Below are 20,437 nucleotides of genomic sequence, written 5' to 3'. Positions count from 1 at the left end.
TTGTGCTAAATTAAATAAGCTAGTCACAGAAGCACAAATACTACAAGATTCCACTTATTTGAGGTAACTAGAGTATTTAGATTCATAACAGCAGAGGATAGAATGATGGTGGTTAGGAGCCGAAGGGAAGAGGAAATAGGGAGGAGGAAATGGGAAGTTATTTTTCAATAGAATAAAGTTTCAGTTTGCAAGATAGATTCTAGAAATCTGTTGTATAACATAGTACATCAGTTGTACATAAGTCATGTACAACTCTGTGATGCCATAAACTGTGTAGCCTACAGTTCCTCTGCCCATGGGGTTCTCTAGGCAAGAATACTGGAGTGGGGAGCCATTCTCTTCTCTGGGGGAATCTACCTGCCCAGAGGTTGAACCCAGGTCTCCAGCATTCCTGGCAGATCCTTTACCATCTGAGCTACAAAGGAAGGTTCATACTGTATTGTGCACTTAAACATTTGTTGAGAATAAATCTTATATTAAGTGTTCTTACCACAAACACACACACGCACAACAAAAACAAAGTAACTGAGAAGTCAGAAGGAAACTTTTGGAGGCAAAGGATATGTCTACCCTGATTGTAGTGATAGTTTTAGGGGTGTGTGTACATGTCTCAATACATAAAATTGTGTACATTCAATAGGATTCTTGGTGGCTCAGATGGTAAAGAATCTGCCTGCAATATGGGAGACCTAGGTTCAATCCTTGGGTTGAGAAGATCCCCTGGAGAGGAGAATGGCAACCAACTCCAGTATTCTTGCCTGGAAAACTCCATGGACAGAGAAGCCTGATGGGCTAAACACCAATACAGTATACTAACTCATATATATGGAATTTAGAAAGATGGTAACAATAGCCCTATATGCAAGACAGCAAAATAGGCACAGATGTATAGAACAGTCTTTTGGACTCTGTGGGAGAAGGCAAGGGTGAGATAATCTAACAGAATAGCATTGAAACATGTATATTATCAAGTGTGAAACAAATCAACAGTCCAGGTTCAATGCATGAGACAGGGTGCTCAGGGCTGGTGCACTGGGATGACCCAGAGGGATGGGATGGGGAGGGAGGTGGGACGGGGGTTTAGGATGGGGACACATGTAAAACCATGGCTGATTCATGTCAATGTATGGCAAAAATCACTACAATACTGTAAAGTAATTAGCCTCCAATTAAAATAAATAAATTAAAAAAAAAAGATTGCAAAGCATTAGACACAACTGAGCAACTTTCACTACTACAGTTTTATATATCAATTATAGCTCAGTAAATATGTTGCAAAAAAATTATCCTGACTGTTCCCCTTGCCTAAATCTTCCCCCATCCCTTCCTAATCCACAGACACAAAGTTATGTGTGAAGTGTTATCAGGACCATAAATTCTAATAGACAAGAGTTTTTGCCATTCAAGACTTAAGGAAAACTGATGCAAAGTATAACTTAACCTTCATGAAAACATTTCTCATCTTTCCAAATCAAAATATACCTTAAAAATGTTTTAAAAATGAAATAAACTACTCTAATAACAAAACTTTACCTGTTCTGCGTATAATTAGAATCTTCAGTTTCTACTTGCTTTCAGCATTTTGCTCTTTCATAAGTATTAAAACCATTTTAATAAAAGAACAGCTGACATTACAAAAATTCATTGATATGAGAATGGATCAAATTTGTATTAAACTTATTAACAATAAAAGCAAATGACAATAGGATGTTTATTTTAGAATCATTTTCTCTTGATACTGTTATGTAGGGTGTTGTGAGTGAGTGAAAGTTGCTCAATCACATCTGACTCTTTGTGACCCTATGTAATTCTCCAGAATACCGGAGTGGGTAGTGTTTCCCTTCTCCAGGGGATCTTCCAAACCCAGGGATCAAACCCAGGTCTCCTACATAGCAAGCAGATTCTTTACTAGCTGAGCCACAAGGAAAGCCCAAGATTACTGGAGTGGATAGCCTATCCCTTCTCCAGAGGATCTTCCCAACCCAGGAATTGAACCAGGGTCTCCTACAGTGCAGGCAGATTCCTTTCCAACTGAGCTATGGGGAAAGCAAATAAGATGTTATGCATGAGCAATGAGGGGTGTTCATACAGAAAAAGATTCAAGCTGATCTCTAAACTCCACCCCAGACACACCCAATGCAGCCCAGGAAAACTCACAGATATGCAACAAAATAACCACAGAGATATTTCCAACTCTCCTGTATGTGTCCTGGGCACACAGTGGATACAAACTAACCACAGGGGCTTCTCCAACTATAGCACATGTGCCCTTGATGCACAGCTGTGTCCTCAAGTGACCTTAGGTAGCCAGGTGCCTATTAAGGTTTCATAAATATTCTGTAGCAGAGGAACCAGAGATCAAATTGCCAGCATACACTGGATCATAGAAAAAAACAAAGGGATTCCAGAAAAACATCTACTTCTGCTTTACTGACTATGTTAAAGTGTTTTGCAGGGTGAATCCCAACAAACTGGAAAATTCTTAAAGAGATGAGGTTACCAGACAATTTTACCTGCCTCCTGTAAAACCGGTATGCAGGTAAAGAAGCAAACAGACATGGAACAACAGACTGGTTCAAAATTGGGAAAGGAGTACATCCAGGCTGTATATCCTGATTATATCCTGTATATCAGGAGTACATCCTGATTGTTTAACTTATATGCAGAGTACATCATGAAAAACGCTGGGCTGGATGAAGCACAAGCTGGAATCAAGATTGCTGGGAGAAATATCAATAACCTCAGACATGCACAAGACACCACCCTTATGGTAGAAAGTGAAGAGGAACTAAAGAGCCTCTTGATGAAGATGAAAGAGGAGAGTGAAAAAGTTGGCTTAAAACTCAACATTCAAAAAACTGAGATCATGGCATTCAGTCCCACCAATTCATGGCAGATAGATGGGGATAAAGTGGACTCAGTAACATACTTTATATATATTTACTTAAATATATATATTTATATAATTATATAATTTTATATGGACATGAGCTTGGGCAAACTGGGAGATTGTGAGGGACAGGGAGGCCTGGTGTGCAGCAGTCATGGAGTCACAAAGAGTGGGACATGACTTGGCGACTGAAGAACGTAATTATAATCTATATTATGTTCTTGGGTTCCAAAATCACTGCAGATGGTGACTGAAGCCACAAAATTAAAATATACTTACTCCTTGGAACAAAAGTTATGACAAACCTAGACAGTGTATTAAAAAGCAGAGAGATCACTTTGCTGAGAAAGGTCTGTATAGTCAAAGCTCTGTTTTTTCCAGTAGTCATGTGCTGATGTGAGAGTTGGCCCATAAAGAAGGCTGAGCACCAAAGAAGTGATGTTTTTGAATTGTGGTGCTGTCAAAGACTCTCGAGAGTACCTTGGACAGCAAGGAAATCAAACCAGTCAACACTAAAGGAAATCAAGCCTGAATATTCACTGGAAGGAATAATGCAGAAACTGAAGCTCCAATACTTTGGCCACCTCATGCAAAGAGCTAACTCAATGAAAAAGATCCTGATGCTGGGAAAGATTGAAGGCAGGAGGAGAAGGGGGCAACAGAGAATGAGATGGTTGGATGGCATCATCGACACAATGGACATGAGTTTGAGCAAGCTTAGGGAGATAGTGAAGGACAGGGAAACCTTGTGTGCTACAGTTCACAGGACTGTAGAGTAGGACAAGACTTAGCAGCTGAACAATAAATACATACATCTGGTTATGACAGACTAAATTAGGGGAAGGGCATGTGCAATAGAGCCTATAGTCATGTAATTTGAAACTGTCAATAGAAACTGTCAGTCCACACCTACCTAGATGGATATGTAAAAGCCCTATGTTGAAAACCCCATACCTCATCATTCTGCCACCAGCGCCTCTCTTAACTTGGCCTACTGCTCACTTGAGGTGTTCTTTCTGTTCTTTCCTTAACTTGTTTCTGCTCTGGGTAAGGTCTCGGATTCTTCTTTTTGCCCTTATCAGGAACTGAGGCCCAAGAGCGAGGGTCCTCTTTGACTCTCCCCAAATTCAATAACAATTAAGTGAGCCCTAACTTCTAATCATGAAGAGTAAACTTTAACTATTTCTCTGAAATTTCCACATAAATCATTAACATGAAACTTAAAATAGAGATAAGATACAGCGTATTGCTCAAAGTAGCGTCTATTGGGCATCAGTACTGAGATGGTTTTGAGTTCTGCTAAACTAAATTAAGGGTTCCTAGGTGAATTAGCAGCAGCAGCAGGTACACTAGTGCTGAAGAACCTGCCCGCCAGTGCAGGAGACATGAGAAGTGGCTTCAATTCTTGGATTGGGAAGATTCTCTAGAACTTGGCATGGCAACCCACTCTAGTATTCTTGCCTGGAGAAGCCTGGACAGAGAAGCCAGGTAAGCTAAAGTCCATAGGGTCTCAAAGAGTCAGACACGACTGAAGCGATTTAGCAAGCATAAAAGCCAAGTTAATTTTCCTCTCAGATCTTTGTTGATCACAGGTTCAACATATACTGAGGGCAAGGAAGTCTTTTGCAGGTAAACTCATAAACCTTCTTTGCCCTGAATTACTAACATTTTTAGATATCTACAAAAAATTATTTAAAATTTTTCTTGAAAACTGAAATATTTAAATCAATGAACTAAAATGCATTTCTTTCCAATAAGATTTTTACAAAATGAGCTTTGGAAGTATAACTCACATAGACAATAAATAGTTATTAATTAATGTGATATACAGTTGATACCTGATAATATAAGTGATTTAATTTAATTTAATTTTTTTAAAGATTTCATATACAAGTAATACCATTTAGTGTTTTTCTTTCTCTGGATCATTTTACTTGGTGAAATTCCCTCTCTGTGCATTCATTTTAGCTCAAATGACATAATGTCTTTCTTGTTTTAAGGTTGAATAACATTTCTTTTTATATACGTGTGCATATGTGTGTGTGTGTGTGTGTGTGAGTGTAACTCACATTTACTTTATTCATTCATCTTAGGTTGTTTGTAATGTAACCTAATTGTATTTTGATTGTAATGTATAATACTACAATGAACATTGGGTATACATAGCTCTTCAATAACTTGTGTTTGTTTCCTTTGGATATATACCCAGGAGTGGGATTGCTGGATCATATTTTAGTTCTTTTCTAATTTTTGGATGAGCCTCCATAGTTTTCCATAGTTACTGTACCAATTCACCTTCCCACCAACAGTGTATAAGTGTTCTATTTCCTCTGCATCCTCACCTTTATTTGTTATCTTCTATTTTTGATAACAGCCATCCAAACAGATGTGAGATGATATTTCATTTGTGTTTTGCATTTCCCTGATGATTGGTGATTTTCAGCAATGTAAGTGTCGGCCATTTGCACGTCCTTTGTTGGAAAAGTGTCAGATTCTTTGTCCCAGTTTTAAATTGGGTTATTTGATTTTTTTTTTTGCTTAGTTGTAGATGTTCCTTATGTGCGTTGACTATTAGCCCTTTATTGCCTAGTAGTTTGCAAACATTTTCTCCCACTCTGTAGGATGCCTTTTCATTTTGTTGATGGTATCCTTTTCTGTGACAGCATTAATTTCTTATAGTTTGAATCTTCTTCCCTCACCACATATCAGAGCTGATTTAGGAAGATGGCAGAAAACCTTGGGCTGTTGTTCATTCTGCTTTTTTCTGCCTCAGCATCTCCTGCAAACCTTTAGGTGCTAGGTAGGTTGGAAAAGGCAGAAAAAGAAGAGTATTGAGATGAAATGGTTTGTCCTTACTTAGCGCTCTATAAAATTATCTCAATTATTAAGCATCCTCTGTTATAAAATTTACCCAAACACTGACTTAGGACAAATCCATGGAAACTTGTCCCCAGCACCACTGAGTTTCTTATCACTCCTGTTCCAGATAGTACACCTTCCGCTATTTTCGCCCAGGTGGACTTTGTCCCACAAGCAACTTCTTTGATGCAAAATTTTAAGAATAGCTTAAACTTATCTCTTCACTACTCATTTGACACAGAGGAAAATTTATGTTTTCTTTCTCTACCAAATTACAAAGTTTCTTGACAAATTGCTGCTGAAATTTCTTAAAAAATAGTTGATAATTTACATAACTTTCTCCTCCCACCCACTGCTAAAATACAATCAATAGAGACTAGTAAGGTAATATTTTAATGCATATATTCAACTTTAATTTTTAGCATTTCCTCAGCTTCACTTAATACCAGTAGTTTGCTTCTTCTTTTACCCTTTGATCCTTGTATACCAAATTTGCTTACAGAGTAAATGTTAAAAGAAAGATATTTTTGTTAACACTGCAGAAGTTCTCATACAAGCCTCTGTATAAGCCACATGTTTTCAAGACAGAAATTTTTAATGTTTCTTTAACTAAGTAAAATTTTCCTTTAAAGATTCTAACTTTGTATTTTACATAAGCTTGACATTAAATTGCTGGTTATTATTAACAAAGAATAGTCCATCTAACGTACAAATAGAAACTTAAGAATATGTGCTTTAGTAAATTTGCAAGTAAAAGAATTGTCTTGAAAACATAATATATTAAAACAGAAAGATACAGTATTATATCAATTATTCAGCTAAACTCAGATGTCAGTCTTTCTCAATGGAGAATACAGTTTCATGTTTACAGAGAGTGTGCTGTCTGAAGCCCATTAAAATTATAAATATGTCTTTAAGTTATTGTCCATTAGAAGATACTATCATGATATTTTCAAAATGATTGTGTTAAAAAGTTTTAGTACAGTTGTTATTTAAACAAATATTGTGATATCATGTTACCAAATGATTATTTGTAAATACTGTTTAAAATTTTTTAAAGTTTAATTTATTAGGGTAGAAGAAAGGAAAAAAAACACAAATCAGTTTTGCAGGATGAATGAATAGATAAGTGATAGGTGAGTTAGATCTGTAGATAGTTGATAGATTCAAATTTTCTGAGAAATTTAGCTAAACTTGAAAGCAACATGAAGGTATTTTCCATAAATGAATTGTGACTGATAAATCAAATAAAGAGGAATCACCTCTTTTCAAATTTTCAATACAACTGCTACTACTTTTCTCTAGATAGTAATATTATTCACATTTTGTTCTTGATTCTTAGTGCTAGTCATATCACATACTAAAGATTATGTATTAAAGTGATTAAAGTTTATTTGATAAAATGTAAGAAATAGATTTTATAGTTAAACATCTAGAGAAATTTCATATTTTTTCAGACTCTTCCAGAAAATGACGTGAATTTAAGTAAGATTATATCACTCAGTCCTGTCTGACTCTTTGTGATCCCATGGACTATAGCCTGCCAGGCTCTTCTGTCCATGGGAATTCTCCAGGCAAGAATATTGGAGTGGGTTGCCATTTCCTCCTCCAGGGGATCTTCCCAACTCAGGGATTGAACCCAGGTCTCCTGCATTGCAAGCAGATTTTTTTACCATCTGAGCCACCAGGGAAACCCTATATAAAAGTAAGACATATATAAATCAGCAAGACAAGCTTTTTTTTAACCCGCTTTTTTTGTCAGCAACTACTATTTTATTATTCAAGAGTAGATCATTGCAGATGAAACATCACATCAAAGACAAGACTCTAAAACTTCAGTATCAAAGCAAGGATGAAATATAGTATTTCAATCCTGGAGGAGAAATAATTCAATAAATTATGTAATACTAAAAGTTTCTGTTATCAAATATTATATCATCAAATTATAAGTAGAGATGCAAGGTTAACCTTTGTACTTTACTTCAAATACTTATGAATATGACTTGCAGTCCACCTTTTAAATCTTTTTCTTTAATACAATGTATTTTGTGCTCATGTACTTGGTTGTCTGACTCTTTGTGACCCCATGGAATGGAGCCCACAAAGCTCCTCTTCCATGAAATTTCCCAGATGAGAGTACTGGAGTGGGTTGTGTTTCCTACTCCAGGGTATCTTCCCAACCCAGGGATCCAGCCTGTGTTTCCTGTGGCTTTTGCATTGCAGGCAGAATCTTTAACTCCTGAGCCACTGGGGAAGCCCATATAATATTTTAAAAGGAGTCAATTTAGTAACAAAGTACAAAAAGTTTTTCAGATAATCTTTTTTTGTTAATGTACTATCTAAAAGTTTATCATCTTAACAAATCTACCTTCAACTTTCCATTCTTTAAAAAATTAGCACGTCTTATAACTTTCTTTTACTATACATATTTTGTCCTTTCTACTGGAGCTTACATTTATTTATGATGATTACCTTGGTCTGTACTTTTTTCACAAATTGAAAAGAAAAAGGAGTCACATTTTTATCATGATATTCTTGGTTTATACTTCTTTAATATAACTGATGTCAAAATGAATATCATGATGAAAAGTAAAAGATATTGATAATTAACAGGGTTAATTTTCCTAGTGTATGTAAGGCTTGTTAACACTTTTGTCAGTCTTAAAAATATTAAAGTTCTTACATTTATTTTTTGAGATGTAAGTTAATAAACAAGCTATCAAAGGTCAGAGTTTTATCTGAAAAATAAAGAAGTCCATATGACTATCAATTATTTGATCACTGTCCCCCAAATTAAGCACAAAATGTTGAAAACTCACCATTCACATTTATACTTTGCAGTGTCAGAATTAGGATCAAATACTCAATAAATACAAGACATTTAAGAAATTGGGTTCAAATATTCAATAAATTCAAAAATAGAAATATAACAAGCTTTTCCAGAGGAAAAGAAGAATACCATTACATATATGAAAAAAATGAGTCTAGGTGATTTAATCTTTAGCACTCCTTACTCTGAGGCTTTGCAGCACATGCCTGATCCAAACAGAATTAGAGTCCTAAAATTTCTATTGTGCTGACTGTTTGAAAGGAAGCTAAATGTCATGCTGGCTTCAACAATGGATCCTAATGGTCTCTTTTGCCAAGTACATCCATATACAGCCCTGTTCTACACTGAATGGGCTTCACTGGTGGCTCAGATGGTAAAAAAAAAAAAAAAAAAAAAAAATCCAACGGCAATGCAGGAGATGTGGTTTCAATCTCTGGGTCAGGAACATGCCCTGGTGAAAGTAATGGCAACCCACTCCAGTATTCTTGCCCGGGAAATCCCTTGGGGGTCACAAAGAGTCAGAATGACTAACAGTTCAGTTTAGTTCAATTCAGTCACTCAGTCATGTCCAACTCTTTTTGACCCCATGGACTGCAGCATGCCAGGCTTCCCTGTCCATCACCAACTCCAGGAGCTTGCTCAAACTCATGTCCATCTAGTTGGTGATGCCATCGAACCATCTCACTCTCTGTTGTCCCCTCCTCCTCCTGCCTTCAATCCTTCCCACCATTAGGGTCTTTTCTAATGAGTCAGTTCTTCATATCAGGTGGCCAAAGTATTGATGCTTCAGCTTCAGTATCAGTCCTCATTATGAAGTTGTCAAACTCCTTTCTGAATTAAAACTGAACAAATATTTAAAATTTAAAGACTTTCTTTTTTTAGATATAGTGGGATCATAATTTAATTAAAACATTTTAAAATGTGCATAAAGGCATATGAAATGTGTGGCTTGTCTATAAATTTTCATTTTTGTCTAACTTTTTAAAATTGAAACATAGTTGATTTAAAATGTGTTAGTTGATTCAGATATATATATTTTCAGATTCCTTTCCTGTATAGATTATTACAAAATATTGACTACAATTTCCTGTGCTATACAGTAAGTCCTTGTGGTTTTATTTTATATATAGTAGTGTGTACATGGTAATCCCAAACTCTTAGTTTATCTCTCCTCCTCTTTCTCCTTTGATAACCATCAGTTCAGTCTGTTCAGTCGCTCAGTCATGTCTGACTCTTTGCGATCCCATGGACTGCAGCACACCAGGCTTTCCTGTCTGTCACCAACTCATGGAGATTGCTCAAACTCTTGTCCATCAAGTCGGTGATGCCATCCAACCATCTTCTCCTCTGTTATCGCCTACTCCTCCTGCCTTCAAACTTTCCCAGGATTAGGGTCCTTTCAAATCAGTCAGTTCTTCACATCAGGTGGTCAAAATATTTGAGCTTCAGCTTCAGCATCAGCCTTTCCAATGAATATTCAGGGTTGATTTCCTTTAGGATTGACTGATTTGATCTCCTTAAAGTCCAGGGAACTTCAAGAGTCTTCTCCAGCACCACAATTTGATATTCTTCAGTGCTCAGCTTTCTTTATAGTCCAACTCTCATCATCCATACATGACCACTGGAAAAACCATAGCCTTGACTAGATGGACCTTTGTTGGCAAAGTAATGTCTTTGCTTTCTAATATACTGTCTAGGTTGGTCATAGCTTTTCTTCCAAGGAGCAAGTGTTTTTTACTTTTATGGCTGTAATCATCATCTGTAGTGATTTTGGCACCCAAGAAAATAAAGTCTGTCACTGTTTCCATTGTTTCCCCATCTATTTGCTATGAAGTGATGGGACTGGATGTCATGATCTTCATTTTTTGAATGTTGAGTTTTAAACAAATTTTTTCACTATCTTTCACTTTAATCGAGTCTTTTTATTTCCCTTTCACTTTCTGACATGATGGTTTTGTCATCTGCATATCTGAGCTTATTGATATTTCTCCAGCTTGTTCTTTATCCAGCCTGGCATGTTGCATGATATACTCTTCATGGAAGTTAAATAAACAGGTTGACAATATACAGCCTTGACATAATCCTTTCCCAATTTGGAACCAGTCCATTGTTCCATGTCCAGTTTTAACTGTTGCTTCTTGGCTTGCATACAGGAGGCCAAGGAGGCAGATAAGGTGGTCTGATATTCTTATCTCTTTAAGAATTTTCCACAGTTTGTTTTGATCCACATAGTCAATAGATTTAGTGTAGTCAATGAAGCAGAAATTGATGTTTTTCTGAAATTCTCTTGCATTTTCTATGATCCAGTGGATGTTGGCAATTTGGTCTCCATTTCCTCTGCCTTTTCTAAATCCTGCTTGAACATCTGGAAGTGCTCAGTTCTCATTCTATTGAAGCCATACTGATCAATGAAGCACACCCACACTGAATGTAGGACTCACTTATGTAACCAACATGATGTTGTAGAAATTATAGTGTGTTTCTTCCAGATTTACATCATAAAACTTTTGCAACACTTGCTTTCTCTTGGGTTACTCTCTACTGGGAATATCAAAACTATGACTTGGACACTACAATAACTCAGTGGAAGGATCCATAAATCTAGGGACTGAGCCTTCTTCCAACAGGGACCATGGACTTATCAGTCAGCTATGTTAGTGAGTCATCTTGAAATTGGATCCTCCAGATTCACTAAGCCTTGGGATGACAGCATTCCCAGCTTATATCTAGGCTACAAATTCATGAGCTAACCTGAGCCAGAATCAACCAACTATGAAAAGCCTCTTTCAAATAACTGATTGGGAAAAAATTGTGTGATACATTGTTTAAACCGCTATGTTTTAAGGTAAATTTTACACAACATTAGATAGCTCATGTGTATAGGTATCTCCTGTCTTACTCTCTCATGTGGTACACAATTTTATCTTCCATTCTCCACCATAAAATGAAGAAGGGAAGAGTTGGGGAAAGATAGTGGGTGGATGGTTTGTTGAAGTGATGTACTAACTTCATTTTTGAAGCATTCTAGGCAAGGTATAGATATTAAGGTCCATAATAGCTTTACATGCTGAGGAATAGATGTGTGTTGCACTTTATCAGTTAAAAGTGTGAGGGTGATGGGAAAAAAGAAGATTCTACTTCAAGTGAGGAAGACCACATGAGGTGAGTTGCTCTTAGACACAATAAATTGGTTAGAAATTATTTTTTTCACCTATAATTTTTAGAAATGGCCTAATAGTCAAAGCCAGGAATACCACACTCCTGTCTATTGTGAAACTATGGATAAGACTGGATCCCTATTCATCAAAAAAGAAAAAAAATACGCCAGTGGAGGTTATGTAGATAACAACATAAAGTTTCCCAGAAAATAGAAATATAAATGCCGAAAACACTTTTCACAGATCAAAAACTACATATCTTATATACTTTCTCAATAACTCTAAATGCCAGAAGATAATTCAGTACTATTTACACAACTTTTGAAAGGTTATAGAGGGGCCAAGAATGTATAATCAGCCATCCTGTCTTTTGTTTTGGAAGTCAGAAGAATACAGGTTTGTCTTTCGGACTCAGAAATTATTTAAGTCTTTGTTGAAAGCAGTACATGAAGATGTACACTTAGTGAAATGACTGTGAGAAAAAAAACAATTGAAAAACTGTGACAGAAAAGACCAGGCAATAAGCATTATAATTACAGAAATAAAACTGAGTTTAATCCATGGCTAATTCATTTCAATGTATGACAGAAACTACTGTAATGATGTAAAGTAATTAGCCTCCAACTAATAAAAATAAATGAAAAAAAAATTAATTATCTTTACAAAAGAAGTAACAAAATTAATAGCACATGTTAAAAGAGGAAAGAGTTGAGTCAATTAATGAAGTGTTTGTGTTGTATTGCCTTTATTGGAAGTTACTTTCATATACTTAAACATAAGATATATGCTTTTGAAGTCAAATTTAGAGAAGAAAGTTACTAATACCTGTTGCTTGATTTTTTGTACCATTTTATAATTACATTATTGAACACAACATAATTTTTACTGATCCTTGCTTTTACCAGAGCCTTCTGCTTGATTGTCTCTATTCACCAAGACCACACATATGTACAGGAATGTAAGTCCTAAATATCAAACACTAAAATTAACTTAGATCATTGTGACTGTGGCCTAGATCATGAGCTCCTTACAGACTTAAATTGAAGAAAGTAGGGAAAAGTTATAGGCCATTCAGGTATGACCTAAATAAACTTCCTTATGATTATATAGTGGAGGTGACCAATAGATTCAGTGGATTAAGTCTGGTAGACAGAGTGCCTGAAGAACTGTGGACAGGGGTTCATAACATTGTACGGGAGGCAGTGGATCAAAACCATCCCAATGAAAAGGAGACGTAAGCAGGCAAAATGATTGTCTGAGGAGGCCTTACAGATAGCTGAGAAGGGAGAAAAGTGAAAGGCAAAGACCACAGGGTAAGACATACCTAACTGATTGCAGAGCTGCAGAGAATAGCAAGGAGAGATAAGAAAGCCTTCCTCAGTGATCAATGCAAAGAAATAGAGGAAATCAATAGAATGGGAAAGACTATATATCTCTTCAAGAAAATTGGAGAAACCCAGGGAACATTTTATGCAAAGATGGGCACAATAAAGGACAGAAAGGGTAAGAACCTAACAGAAACAGAAGAGATTAAGAAGTGGCAAGAACACACAGAAGAGCTATGCAAAAAAGTCTTAATGACCCAGATAACCATGATGGTGTGGTCACTCACCTAGAACCAGACATCCTGGAGGGCAAAGTTAAGTGGACCATAGGAAGCAGTACTACTAACAAAGCTAGTGGGGGTGATGAAATTCCAGCTGAGTTATTTCTAATCCTAAAAGGCAATGCTGTTAAAGTGTTGCACTCAATATACTGGCAAATTTGGAAAACTCAACAGTGGCCAAAGGACAGGAAAAAGTCAGTTTTCCTTCTAATCCAAAAGATGGGCAATAACAAAGAATGTTCAGACTACCACACAATTGCACTCATCTCACATGCTAGCAAAGTAATGATGAAAATCCTTCAAGCTAGGCTTCAACCGTACATGAACTGAGAACTTCCAAATGTAAAAGCTGGGTTTAGAAAAGGCAGAAGAGGTGGTCCAGTGGATAAGAATCCATGCTTCCAATGAAAAGGGCCCTGGTTCCATCCCTGGTCAGGGAACTAGATCCCACATGCTGCAGCTAAGAATTTACATGCCACAACTAAAAGATCCTGCATGCTGCAACAAAGATTCCATGTGCTGCAACTAAGAAAAGGCAGAGGAACAAGATATCAACTTGCCAACATTTTCTGGATCATAGAGAAAACAAGGGGGTTCCAGAAAACCATCTGATTCTGCTTCATTGATTATGACAAAACCTATGACTATGTGGAACAAAACAAACTGTGGAAAATTCTTAAAGCAATGGGAATACCAGACCACCTTACCTGCCTCCTGAGAAACCTGTATGCAGGTCAAGAAGCAACAGGTAGAACCAGACATAGAATAATGGACTGGTTCCAAATAGGGAAAGGAGTATATCAAGGATGTATATTGTCACCCTGCTTATTTAATGTTAATGCAGAGTACAGTATGTGAAATGCCAGATTGGATGAAATAGAAGCTGGAGTCAAGATTTCTGGGACAAATATCAACAATCTCAAATAGGCAGATGATACCACCCTAATGGCAGAAAGTAAAAAGGAAATAAAGAGTCTCTTGATGAAAGTGAAAGGGGAGGGTAAGAAAACTGGCTTAAAACTCAATATTCAAGAAATGAAAATCATGGCATCTGATCCCATCACTTCATGGCAAATAAATGGGGAAACAGTGGAAACAGTGAGAGACTTTATTTTCTTGGTCTCCAAAGTCACTGCAGATGGTGACAGTGGCCACTAAATTAAAAGACACTTGCTCCTTGGAAGAAAAGCTATGATAAACATAGACAGCATATTAAAAAGTAGAGACACTGCTTTGCTGAAAAAGACCCATCTAGTCAAATCTATGGTTTTTCCATGTATGGATGTGGAGTTGAACCATAAAGAAAGCTGAGTGCCGATGAATTGAAGCTTTTGAACTGTGGTGTTGGAGAAGACTCTTTAGAGTCCTTTGAATAGCAATGAGATCAAACCAATCAATCCTAAAGGAAATGTGTTCTGAATATTCATTTGATGCTGAGGCTGAGGTTCCAGTACTTTGACCACCTGATGCGAAGAGTTGACTCATGATGCTGGGCAAGACTCAAGGCATCAGAAGAAGGGAACAACAGAGGACAAGATGGTTGTATGGCATCACCAACTTGATGGAGATGGGTTTGAGCAAGTTCCAGGAGATTGTGAAGAACAGGGAAGGAAGCCTGGTGTACTATAGTCCATGGGATTTCAAAGATCAGACATGACTGAGTGACTGAACAGCAACAGTAATTTTGGGGGTTAGTAGGGTGATGTGGTAAGTGGAAATGCATTGATACACATCTTTTCATCCACCCAGCCAGTTTGTGTCTTTTGGTTGGTGCATTTAATCCACTTATGTAAGGTAATTATTGATCATATGTATGCTTCTATTACTATTTTCTTAATTATTTTGGATTTATTTTTTGTAGACATTTTCCTTCTCTTTTTTCCTGCCTAGAGAAATTCCTTTAGCATTTGTTATAAAGCTGTTTTGCTGGTGCTGAATTCTCTTAAATTTTGCTTGTCTGTGAAGCTTTTTATTTCTCTATCAAATCTGAACAACAGTCTTGTTGAGTAAACTATTCTTGGTTGTAGGTTCTTCCTTTTCATCACTTTAAATATATTGTGGCAAGAATGGGCATTTTAATTAAACAGCAATGAGGAAAAATACTATGAAGCACATAATACCGTTTGGAAGGTTAGGCACTAAAAAGTCAGATAACTGTAAGAACACTCTGCCATGATGTTCTTTTCCAGATTGGCAACACTTTAGCATTCAGTTCAGTTCAATTCAGTAGCTCAGTCGTGTCCGACTTTTTGCACCCCATGAATCGCAGCACACCAGGCCTCCCTGTCCATCACCAACTCCCTGAGTTTACTCAAACTCATGTCCATCGAGTCACTGATGCCATCCAGCCATCTCATCCTCTGTTGTCCCCTTCTCCTCCTGCCCTCAATCTTTCCCAGCATCAGGGTGTTTTCCAATGAATCAGCTCTTCACATCAGGTGGCCAAAGTATTGGAGTTTCAGCTTCAGCATCGGCCCTTCCAATGAACACCCAGGACTGATCTCCTTTAGGATGGACTGGTTGGGTCTCCTTGTAGTCCAAGGGACTCTCAAGAGTTTTCTCCAACAGCACAGTTCAAAAGCATCAATTATTCACTAGTATAGCAGAGAACACAGTCATGCTACACTACAGAAGTTAAATACTGTATGAATTTGTTGAGATTATTGGAAAATAATTTGAAAAGGGAAGACAGAACATGACGTAGGAGAGGGTTAAAATAATTATTTTTATACCTCCTTCTTTCGCCATTTTAGTATTTTAGTATGTTGGAATATTTTGAAAATAAGCTCTGGAAAATTATAATTTATAAGAGTTTCAGCAGGCTTCATTTCTGCTTAGAACTTTGCTATGGCACTCAATTAAAATTCATTTCATGTTAAAAGTGTTTTCATAAAAAGTTTTTAATATAGTTGCATATATCAATCCCAAAGTTAAGTTTGGCAAATCTTTATGACACATTTATAAGCAGGATGAATATACGTAAGCCCAATTTCAACCACAGAGACAGTCACCCTACATGAGAAGTTAGTTTGAAAAAGAGAGCTTGTGCAAGATTTTCTTCTATTTTCTATTCCTGAGTATCTCTTCTCAAGGTTTTTAGTTTACATTTCATTGTCTAATGTTTCTGTGACTGAAGCTATGACATTTCTAGTTTGGATGAGTTTATACACTCCATACTTGATGAAAATAAAGCTGAATACTAGTATTGAAACATCATTGTTCTACCCAGAAAATAATTTTGCCCAATTTATTGGTCTGTATAAAATCTAAGGCATCATTTTTAGCAGATAACAAGTTTTTAAAAATTACATGTATATATATATAATATAATATATGCTAAAATATATACTATTATAATTTGTTATGCTTATTGTATATGCTATAATTTATATGTCATATTATATATATATATATATATATATATATATAATGGGCTTCCCTGGTGGCTCAGATGGTAAAGAATCTGTGTGCAACGCGGGAGACCTGGATTCAATCTCTGCATTGGGCGATCCTCAATGTCAAGCAGGGAATGACAACCCACTCCAGTATTCTTTGTTTCTGTGCAACTCCATTCTCTGAAATTCCATGGACAGAGGAGGCTGGTGGGCCACAGTTCGTGGGTCCTAAAGAGTCGGACATGACTGAGCAACTGACACCATAAGAAAATTTTAAGTGCTGTTGTTTATATTCTGGGCTCCTCTGGTGGCTCAGGCAGTAAGAATCCACCTGCAATGCGGGAGACCTGGGTTCAATCCCTGGGCTGGGAAGATTCCCTGGAGGAAGGAATGGCAACCCACTCCAGTATTCTTGCCTGCACAATCCCCATGGACAGAGAACCCTGGCTGGCTACAGTCCATGGGGTCACAAAGAGTTGGACGTGACTGAGCGACTAAGCACACACATTTATAGTTATATATTGTTTATTAGAGACAGTGTTAAAAACTAGAAGCTTAAATACTAGGAAACCAAGGAGGGGGAAAAGATTAGATTTCTGCTTTCCATTAGGATTTAATAAGTTATAGCTATAGATAAGTTACCACTGAAGCAATTTAGATAAAATGAGTAAGCCTTCTGGCAATGAAGGAGCTAGTGGCATAGAATTAGGCAACTTACTTTAAAAATCTAGAACATTGGTCAATGTCTACAGAACAACTGCCTTTAGACATTAGAGCAATAAGCAGTGCAGAACTGTGGTCTCTGGGAGGAAAACAAATCAGATGACTCTAGTGATCATTCTGGCTTTTGGTTCAAAGAAAAATTTTTGATCATAGAAAAGAGATGGGAACTCGAGCAGAGGATAGCGCTCCCATTGAACTAAGACAGAGAGCAACGTGGCTAAAATATTTGTTGCGAAGTACTAGAGAGAATGGAGTTGCCCAGAAACAAAGTAACAATAAGAAAGGGAACTTCAAAATCTGCTGTGTTCCCCTCAGTCTGGTCTTTATATTGATTTGCATATATATTCGGTGATATTACATGAGTGAGTAAAGATCAAATGCCAGGGAGCTATAGATTGAACAATTCTTGAAACATACACAGGGCTCAGAGATGTTTAAATTCCATCCAGACTGAGAGACCTTGATCAACTACTGAGTCATCCTTGGAAACTTTGATGAACCCCTGAGTCTTAGAAACTTAAAAAGAGCATACCTTAGTATTAAATATAAACTAGCACTGGTATACCCTAGATCCATGCTAATAAAGCATAAAATAAATCTGAAATGATCAAAGGCAGAAAATGATATCCAAACACTCCATAATGGAATATAGTGTCCAATTGGACATCCAGGATCCAATAAAAAAATACCACACATGTAAAGAGCAATGTACAAAAGAGTTGAACATATTTAAAAGACATAGAGGGTAAAAAAAGCCTCAAATTTTATTTTCATCATAACTATCTTTCCAAACCTTAAGTGTAAATGCATTATGTGGCTTTTACTTGATTCTGCTTCAAGTGAACAATAAACAGAAGTATGTAACATATGTTGAGAAAAAATGAAATATAAATATTGGTAGAGTATTGGCTATTATTAGCAACTAATATTAGTTTTCTCAGATGTGATAATGGCATTATGGTTATGTAATAAGTTAATATTTTTTAGGAATTACACATGAAGAAATTAATGATGAGATATCACAAAGTATAATAAAAAGCACAAAGAAAAAATAGTTTAACATTTGTTGAATACAGACAGTGGAAACTGATATTCATAGTACTGTATATGATGTTATATATTGATATTCAAAGTACTTTCAATTTTTAAAAGAAATACGTAAATGTTTAATTAAAAATGGAAAAATAAAATAAAAATAAAATGAACAGGAATAAATAAGAAATAAAATTAAAATATGTGCTATTATAATTTGTTCTTCATTGAGGATGCAGAGGAAGTTTTCACATAGAGGTACATGATGGGCTGAGCCTTTTCACGGAAAATGCCATTCTAGGGTAAAATTTGGCAACAATACACCCCTCATTGCCCGCACTCTGTACTCTTTTAATTTTCCTCCTACTTTCTGAAATGTGACATGCTCTTTCCCATTCAGGGATATTGAATTTTGTCATATATTTTCTGGGACCTCTCCTCTCCTTTGCTTCCACTTCTAAATCTACCTGATCATTACATTTCTTGCTGGTTAACTTCTTCTCATTTTTAAAGACAGTTCAAGTGATTCTTCCTTAATCTTCTCAAATTCACCCATGCTAGGTGAGGGTATCTTGTCAGATGCTCTTGTCACAGCCCTCTCCTTTCAGGTTATTACTGAAATTTTGATACACATTTTAATGTTTTCTTAAGTGTTCAAAATTGATCTCATACTAGGATGTAAGCTCCAAAGTGGTGTTGCCAGAGAATAGAAGTGTCACATGCATCATAGGTACTCAAAATATATTTAATAGATGAGTAAAAGGAAAAACATATTAAGATTATAAAATGTGATTTTGAAAGAAATGATAATTGTGCACCCTCATGTTTCAGATTATATAACTGATAAATATGCCTTCAACTTTACACTTTATACTCCAAAATATTTGCTAACAATTCAACAGCTCACCTTTCCTTTTGTGGAGTCATTGAGAATTATAACACTGTGGAGTCTGGGATAGAAAAATGATCAATTGTAAATCCCCAAATGAGGCAAGCATCCAATACAGGATTGTTCCAACTGGTAAAATTCTGATGTGTTTGTTTATCTTCTTAATACCTTTAAACATACAGTGTGAAGGTCTGTTGGTTGTATTGATTATAGAGCATCCTGTGGAGTTTTGTGTTACTCCCTACCAAATAATAGGCTCACCTTGAAAATGTGAGGGTCAAGACATGGTAAAGGTTAAAACTTGACTGACAAGCATTTATTTCTTTATGAGATTAAGGTTCCACTAAGTCATTGTCACTTATTTTCTTCTGCCAAATGCTATAAAATTGTCCAAAAACCATAGCAATTGAATGAAAATAAGGAACAGAAATAAATCAAACCAAATCATAAGAGAACTGCAAAGATAATCAGACATCTTCTGAAGCAATACTGCATTTTATTTTTATTTAATATAAGATATTAAATAGATATCTTTTCTCACCAGATACTCATATTTTCTAAAATCCAAAATATAATTATTAAATGCTTTTGCACAATGACATAAAATTACATAAAATCTTTGAAAAGTTGATCATATCATTTTTTTTTCCCTCAGAAAAATTCTGGAATTTCACTGTGAGGTCACTTGAGACATCATTTAGAAGGTTCAAAAAGGTTTTGCCTCAGGCCTATTTTAAAGAACCTAACTGGATATCTCTTTTATTTACGTCCTAAGGTTGAAATTTAAGAATATGCAAATAAATAAAACATAGTAGTGAATTACAGAATCTGATTTCAATTAGAGATACATGTAAGGCTGCAACAGTTTTTTTGCTGGTTTTTTTTTTTTGCATCTTTGTTTCATTTTTGTTTTTTAAGATTTAATAAAAATGGCTGCCCATTCTGATTGTGACTCCATATAGAATAATGCATTCATATGGCTGCATTTCTGTGCTCTGAGCAGGCAAGATTATCGCTAACTTCCAAATCAAACTGTACATCTACATTAATTTAAT

The 20,437-nt window shown here is 36.1% G+C and overlaps 1 pseudogene; it reads left to right on the top strand.

Annotated features, from left to right (window-relative positions):
* Positions 1-20,437, top strand: part of LOC139032118 (craniofacial development protein 2-like) — a 96,708-nt pseudogene that overhangs the window by 33,424 nt on the left and 42,847 nt on the right.

This window comes from Odocoileus virginianus, chromosome 30 (assembly GCF_023699985.2).
Source record: "Odocoileus virginianus isolate 20LAN1187 ecotype Illinois chromosome 30, Ovbor_1.2, whole genome shotgun sequence".
Taxonomy (NCBI): domain Eukaryota; kingdom Metazoa; phylum Chordata; class Mammalia; order Artiodactyla; family Cervidae; genus Odocoileus; species Odocoileus virginianus.
The sequence above is the reverse complement of the archived record's forward strand: the minus strand, read 5'-3'. Positions and strand labels throughout refer to the sequence as shown.